The following is a 6,195-nucleotide window of genomic DNA, read 5'->3' as shown; positions in this document are numbered from 1 at the left end:
AGGGAAGTTTGGCCAGGTGGATTCAGAATTGGCTTGCCTGCAGAAGGCAGAGGGTTGTGGTGGAGGGAGTACATTCAGATTGGAGGGTTGTGACTAGTGGTGTCCCACAAAGATCTGTTCTGGGACCTCTACTTTTCGTGATTTTTATTAACGACCTGGATGTGGGGGTAGAAGGATGGGTTGGCAAGTTTGCAGATGAGACAAAGGTTGGTGGTGTTGTAGATAATGTAGAGGAATGTCAAAGATTGCAGAGAGACATTGATTGGATGCAGAAGTGGGCTGAGAAGTGGCAGATGGAGTTCAACCAGGAAAAGTGTAAGGTGGTACACTTTGGAAAGACAAACCCCAAGGCAGAGTACAAAGTAAATGGCAGGATACTTGGTAATGTGGAGGAGCAGAGGGATCTGGGAGTACATGTCCACAGATCCCTGAAAGTTATCTCACAGGTAGATAGGGTAGTTAAGAACGCTTCTGGGGTGTTAGCTTTCGTAAGTCGAGAGATAGAGTTTAAGAGTTGTGATGTAATGACGCAGCTCTATAAAACTCTGGTTAGGCCACACTTGGAGTACCTGTCCAGTTCTGGTCACCTCACTATAGGAAGGATGTGGAAGCATTGGAAAAGGTACAGAGGAGATTTACCAGGATGCTGCCTGGTTTAGAGAGTATGGATTATGAGCAGAGATTAAGGGAGCTAGGGCTTTACTCTTTGGAGAGGAGGATGAGAGGAGACATGTTAGAGGTGTACAAGATATTAAGAGGAATAGACAGAGTGGACAGCCAGCACCTCTCCCCCAGGGCACCACTGCTCAGTTGAAGAGGACATGGCTTTAAGGTAAGGGAAGGGAAGTTCAAGGGGGATATTAGAGGAAGGTTTTTTACTCAGAGAGTGGTTGGTGCATGGAATGCACTGCCTGAGTCAGTGGTGGAGTCAGATACACTAGTGAAGTTAAAGAGACTACTAGACAGGTATATGGAGGAATTTAAGGTGGGGGTTATATGGGAGGCAAGGTTTGAGGATTGGCACAACATTGTGGGTCAAAGGGCCTGTAATGTGCTGTACTATTCTATGTTTTATGTTTTTTTTTAACTCAGTGTTCTTAATTCTGAAGCCCAGAATCCAGTGAGCTTTAATGGCTGATTAGATGGCAAAGGTCCATTGCAAGTCCAGAGGTCAAAGTCCAATGGCTGAAGCCTGGAGACAGGAGACCCATCCTGGAATTGGAAGACTGTCCATATATGTGAGTGGTGGGAGGGAAGGAAAGGGCTTATTTTGCTGTTATTTGTTGTGTTCTGTGTTTTTCTGCCAAACCTTGTGGGCATGCTATATTGATGCTGGCATGTGTGGTAACACTTGCAGACTGCCCCCAGAACATCCTTAGGTGTACAGTATTGGTTGTTAACACAAACAATGCATTTCATTGTAAATTCTGGTGTCCCAATCAGAGGAGTTTTCTCACAGGTTGGCGGTGCTTGTTTATAAGGAGAGCTTCGCAGGTGTTCGATGTCATTCCAGCAGCCCAATCAGTGGCAGGAGCAGCACAAAAAGGAGTAAATAAAAGTTCAGAGTGACAAGCAAAGTAGCCATTGTTGGGAGTGGGCCAGTGGTGAAAGTGGGAGTGTCAGGCTTTGACTCAAAGAAGATTTCAGCTCAGAACAGGCATTGGCTCCGGGCAAGTTGTCCAGGTAAGTTTCCCTTTTTCTTAATGTGTCTGGGTACTTAGTGTAGTTTAAATGGCCATTGTGTCATGCCAGATATTGGTGTTCAGGGAGACCCAGAGTCTTCCAGAGAACTACATCTGTGTGGTGCAACCAGCTAAGGCTCCTTGAAGACCATGTTTTTTTTTATTAAACAAAATATACTTTATTCAAAAGTAAAATTATATACAACAGCCATTCAATGACTTCCAATTCTTTACAGTTATTATCATTACTGTTTTAACATTTTCAAAATTCAAAATTTTGCCACCCACATGTCAGTCTGTTCTTTCATATTTACATTCAGTGGGGTATACCCCCAACCCCACTACCCTTCAACTCCCGCAGGAGAAGAACCCTAGACTGTGGTCCTTCCCCACCAGGCCTTTGCGGTGGCTGCACCAAGTTTGAGTGCGTCCCTCAGCACGTACTCCTGCAGCCGAGAATGTGCCAGTTGGCAGCATTCCCCCACGGACATCTCCATGTGCTGGTAGACCATCAAGTTTCGGGCCGACCAAAGAGCGTCTTTGACCGAGTTGATGATCTGCCAGCAGCACCTGATGTTGGTCTCGGTGTGCATCCCCGGGACAGCCCGTAGATCAGAGAGTCCTCTATTACACAGCTGCTGGGGATGAACCTCGACACTGCCCCTTCCATCCTCCTCCACACCTTCTCCGCGAACCCACAGTGTGCAAAGAGGTGGGTCACCGACTCCTCCCCACTGCAGTCCTCCCGTGGGCAGAGGGGTGTAGAGGCGACGTTCCGGGCTTCCAGGAAGGATTGGACTGGGAGGGCCCCTCCCTCCGCCTGCCAAGTGAGGTCTTGGTGCCTGTTGGTGAGGTCTGGCAATGAGGCATCTTGCCAGATGAACTTGAAGACCATGTTAGGGATCTGGAGCAGCAGCTGGATGACCTTCCAGGAGAGTGAGGAAATCGTTAATCAGAGTTACAGGGAAGTAGTCACCCCTAAGTTGCAGGAGGCAGGTAGCTGGGTGACTGTCAGGAGAAGGAATGGGATGTTGAATAAGCAGTTAGTGCAGAGCACCCCTGTGGTTATTCCTCTCAGTAATAAGTACACCGCTTTGGATATTGGTGTTGGGGATGACCTGCCAGGGGAATACAACACAGACCAAGTTACTGGCACAGAGCATTGGTCCGTGTGCAGAGGGGAAAGAGGGAGAAGAGGGTAGTGGTGGTGGTGATGATAGGGGTCTCAATAGTCAGAGGAACAGACAGGAGATTCTGTGGAGGTGAATGGGACACTCGGATGGTATATTGACTGCTAGGTGTAAGGGTCAGGTCAATGTGTCTCACGTAATGTCCACAGCATTTGGGGGCAGGAGGCGGGAGGAGAGCAGCTAGTTGTCTTGGTACATACTGATACCAATGACATAGGAAGGAAAAGCAAAGAGGTCCTAAAGAGAGAATTTAGAGAGAGAGAAAAAACACTGAGCAGGACCTCCAGAGTAGTCATTTCTGGATTGCTACCCATGCCATGCATTAGTGAGGGGAGTAACTGACAGATAAAAGTGTGACTGAGAAGCTGGTGCACTGGGCTGGGCTTCAGCTTCTTGGATCATTGGGATCTCTTCTAGACAGAGGTTTGACCTCTACAAAAGGGATGGGTTGCACCTGAACCTGAGGGGGAGGGCCAATATTCTCGCAGGCAGGTTTGTTAGAGCTGTTGAGGAGGGTTTAAACTGCTTTGGCAGGGGTATTGGAACTGGAGTGAAGGGACTCTGGATAAGACGAATGGTAAAAAAAAGATAGCTTGCAGTCACACTGTCAGGAAGGGCAGGCAGATGATAGGACAAAATTGCAGCCAGTAGGTGAGTATCAGGGTATTAAGGATGCTGAATCAAAAACAATACCAAACACAGTGCCATAAGTGTTATATTTCAATGCATAGAATAAAAGAAATAAGTGGATGATCTTGTAGCACTTTTACAGATTGTTGAGTATTATGTTGTGGATATCACTGAATCGTGGCTGAAGGATGGTTGTAGTTGGAAGCTGAATGTCCAAGGTTGCTCATTGTATTGGAGGAATAGGAAGGTAGGCAAAAGGGAGGGCATGACTTGGTGGTAAAGAAAGACATCAAATCTGTAGAAAGATGTGACATAGGATCAGAAGATGTTGAATCCTTATGGGTAGAGTTAAGAAAGTGTAAAAGGACCCTGATGGCAATTATATACAGATCTCCAAACTGTAGCTGGAATGTGGACTACAGATTACAATGGGAAATAGAAAAGGCATGTCAAAAGGGCAATGTTATGGGAGATGTCAACATGCAGGCAGATTGGAAAAAATCAGTTTGCTAATAGATCTCAAGAGAGTGAATTTGGTGAATGCCTGTGAGATGGCTTAGTAGAGCAGTTTATCATTGAACCTACTCGGGGATCAGCTATACCGGATAGGGTGTTATGTAATGAACTGGAGGCGATTAGGGAGCTTACGTTAAAGAAACCCTTAGGAGGCAGTGATCGCAATATAATTGAGTTCAACTTGAAATTAGATAGGGAGAAAGTGAAGTCTGACGTGGCAGTATTTCAGTGGAGTAAAGGAAATTGGGGAGGTATGAGAAAGGAGTTGGCCAAAGTAAATTGGAAGGAGATGATGGCAGGGATGACAGAAGGGCAGCAATGGCTTGAGTTTCTGAGAAAAATGAGGAAGTTGCAGGATAGATGTATTCCAAAAATGAAGAAATACTCCAATGGCAAAATAGTACAACCGTGGCTGACAAGGGAAGTCCAGGCAAATATAAAAGCAAAAGAGATGGCAGACAACAAAGCAAAAATGAGCGGTAAGAGAGGATTGGGAAGCTTTTAAAAACCTACAGTAAGCAACTAAAAGAATCATTAGGAGGGAAAAGATGAAATATGAAAGCAAGTGAGCAAACAATATCTAGATGGGTAGAAAAATATTTTTCAAGTACATAAAAAATAAAAGAGATGAAAATGGATATAGGACAGCTAGAAAATGAGGCTGGAGAAATAATAACCGGGGACAAGGAGATGGCAGATGAACTAAATGAGTATTTTGCATAAGTCTTCACTGTGGAAGACATTAGCGGTGTGCCAGTCGTTGGAGGGTGTGAGGGATGAGAACTGAGTGCAGATACTATTTCAAGGGAGAAGGTGCTTGAAAAGCTGAAAGATCTAAAGGTGCATAAATCACCTGGACCAGATGAATTGCACCCTAGGATTCTGAAAGGGTTAGCGGTAGAGATAGTAGAGGTATTAGTAATGATCTTTCAAAAAACTATTGACTCTAGCATGGCGCCAGGGGAATGGAAAATTGCAAATGTCACTCCACTATTTAAGGAAGGAGTGAGGCAACAGAAAGAAAATTATAGACCAGTTAGCGAGACCTCAGTGGTTGGGAGGATGTTGGAGTGAATTGTTAAGGATGAACTTATGAAGTACTTGGTGACACAGGACAAGGTAGGACAACATCAGCATAGTTTCCTTCAGGGGATATCTTGCCTGACAAACATGTTGGAATTCTATGAGTAGATTACAAGTAGTATAGATAAAGCAGATGTAGTGGATGTTGTATATTTGAATTTTAAGAAAGCCTTTGCCACATGAGCTTGCTTATCAAGATAGGAGCCCATGGTATTACAGGAAAGTTATTAGCATAGCTAGCACATTGGCTGATTGGTAGATTTTATAATAGAAACTTAGAAAATCTACAGCACAATACAGGCCCTTTGGCCCACAAAGTTGTGCCAAACATGTCCCAACCTTAGAAATTACTAGGCTTACCCATAGCCCTCTATTTTTCTAAGCTCCATGTACCTTTCCAAAAGTCTCCTAAAAGACCCTATCCTATCCACCTCCACCACCATTGCCAGCAGCCCATTCTACGCACTCACCACTCTCTGAGTAAAAAACTTACCCCTGACATCTCCTCTGTACCTACTCTCCGGCACCTTAAACCTGTGTCCTCTCCAATGCCTCTCATCATCTTATACACCTCTGTCAGGTGGATCCAAGTCTATGAAAATATTGGTGTGGAAACTGAAAAAAAATAGCAGAAAATGCAATTCATAGAATTAGGGATTCAAGAACAAAAATGAAAAACATAAACCAAGTGAAATTCAAGAAGCTTTTGAAGTGTTTTGCAAAACTCTATATTCCAAAGTTCCAGGGGAAAGCATAACCCAAATTGACAGCTTCCTGAATTCTCTCAAGTTACCCACTTTAAGCAAAGAACAAAACAGAATGATGACTGCTGACAATAACTGAAGTTGAACTAAAAGCTGCAATTAGTAGGCTTAAATTAAGCAAGTCACCAGGATCAGTTGGGTATATGGCAGATTGGTACAAAGAATTTAACCATATACCGTATAACCATATAACAATTACAGCACGGAAACAGGCCACCTCAGCCCTTCTAGTCCATGCCGAACACTTACCCTCACCTAGTCCCACCGACCTGCACTCAGCCCATAACCTTCCATTCCTTTTCTGTCCATATACCTATCCAATTTTTTTTT

This window comes from Hypanus sabinus, chromosome 8, assembly GCF_030144855.1.
Source record: "Hypanus sabinus isolate sHypSab1 chromosome 8, sHypSab1.hap1, whole genome shotgun sequence".
NCBI classification, from domain to species: Eukaryota; Metazoa; Chordata; class Chondrichthyes; order Myliobatiformes; family Dasyatidae; genus Hypanus; species Hypanus sabinus.
Note: the sequence above shows the minus strand (reverse complement) of the source record.